Here is a 2,220-nt window from a genome sequence, read left to right on the forward strand (position 1 = left end):
CGGGCACGCACACAGCTCGGCCGCTACGTAGCGACCGGGCACGCACACAGCTCGGCCGCTACGTAGCGACCGGGCACGCACACAGCTCGGCCGCTACGTAGCGACCGGGCACGCACACAGCTCGGCCGCTACGTAGCGACCGGGCACGCACACAGCTCGGCCGCTACGTAGCGACCGGGCACGCACACAGCTCGGCCGCTACGTAGCGACCGGGCACGCACACAGCTCGGCCGCTACGTAGCGACCGGGCACGCACACAGCTCGGCCGCTACGTAGCGACCGGGCACGCACACAGCTCGGCCGCTACGTAGCGACCGGGCACGCACACAGCTCGGCCGCTACGTAGCGATCGGGCATGCACACAGCTCGGCCGCTACGTAGCGACCGGGCACGCACACAGCTCGGCCGCTACGTAGCGATCGGGCATGCACACAGCTCGGCCGCTACGTAGCGACCGGGCACGCACACAGCTCGGCCGCTACGTAGCGATCGGGCATGCACACAGCTCGGCCGCTACGTAGCGACCGGGCACGCACACAGCTCGGCCGCTACGTAGCGATCGGGCATGCACACAGCTCCGCCGCCGTCTCAATCGGAGTTTCCGTTGAGATTTTACGACGAAAACAAGTAGGACTCTTCTTCGCTTGCTTCCACTCGCTACGTAGCGACCTTTCAGACCTTAACTCGCTGCATAGCGACCTGTCAGGCCTCAGAAAGGTCCTCCTTTGGGTTCAATTTTGAATCCTCATCGAAACGCTTTTCGTTTCGTCTCAATCAGAGTTTCCGTTGAGATTTTACGAGGAAAACAAGTTGGACTCTTCTTGGCTTGCTTCCATTCGCTACGTAGCGACCTGTCAGACCTTCACTCACTACAAAGCGACCTGTCAGGCCTCAGAAAGGTCCTCCTTTAGGTTCTCTTTTGAATCCTCATCGAAACACTTTTCGTTTCGTCTCAATCGGACGCTTCCGTTGAGATTTTACGACGAAAACAAGTAAGACTCGTCTAAACTCCTTTGCTTGCTCCTACTAGCCCTTATTTCCATCTTTGTGTTCTCCTTCAAATCTCGATCGAAACGTCTCTTGTTTCGTCTTGATTGGAGTTACCATTGAAACTTTACGATAAAAAAAACCGCAAAGACTTGTTCTCTCGCATGGATTCAGATTAATCGTATAAAACGGCAACAGTAAACTTAACACCTTAGCCGCCTTAACTATACGATTACATTGAACCTTTTTATAAAAATTGACGTCGTATCTAAGGAGAAGATAACAGTCAAGTTCGTAAGATAAATGTCAAGTTTCAAAGGATAAACACCAATATCGGAAATGGCGAACATACACGAGAAGAGGAAGGGGAAAAGAACCAGCAAAAGTGAGAAGAGACAAAACTGCATCTTCGAGAGAACTAAGGTATTTCCGACTTGAAATTTTTGAAATCAGACTTGGAATTTTCGTAGGAAATTACTAAGAAATAAAAACGCCTTTGAGATGCCATAGAACTTTAGGGAACGTAAAACCTAGGTGAATAGTCTAGGGAACTAAGTCTTAAGCGATTTTTCCTGGCTTGATATATTGTTCCATAACTGTTCATCCAGATCTTGCAAACCGATCTAAACTCTCCGAAAATCGAGAAACGATCGCCACGCATATCAAGCTCTCTTCCTAAAGAAAGAAAAAACAAGAGACATGAACGTCGTCTTAAAACCGATTCATTTCTGGCAATTTTCTTGGAACCAACATATTCCAAGTCGTCAACGTGGAAACAACCAAATCACAGTCCAAGCGTTGCCTTTAAATCGTCCCGAATTATCGATCATTCCAAACCTCAGAAGAAGAAACGTACACGACCCTTCAAAGTATAGGTTCAACCGTTTTCTTTCGTAAAAAAAAAAAGAGGGGGGAGTAGGTACGTACACTATAATCGTATACTCCCAAACTTCAAAAACTTCTGCAAATCGTCAAGAACACGATTTTGTCAAAACAAATCGTCCAGACTAGGCAAACGACAATCAAATATTCGTCTAAACGCTAGCAACATATCCAGACGATCATGAACATAAATCTCAAAGACTATACATCATTTCTTGTCGCAATCATGCGTGCAGAAAACCTGTACCAATATCAAACTGAAACTCGACGATTAGCCAAAGTATTGAAGCCCTTTCCGGGTTTAGAAAGCCAGTTTCGTTTAAATTTTTTTTACGAGAAATCTTCAATCGG

The sequence above is a fragment of the Brassica oleracea genome, chromosome C6 (assembly GCF_000695525.1).
Source record: "Brassica oleracea var. oleracea cultivar TO1000 chromosome C6, BOL, whole genome shotgun sequence".
NCBI lineage: Eukaryota > Viridiplantae > Streptophyta > Magnoliopsida > Brassicales > Brassicaceae > Brassica > Brassica oleracea.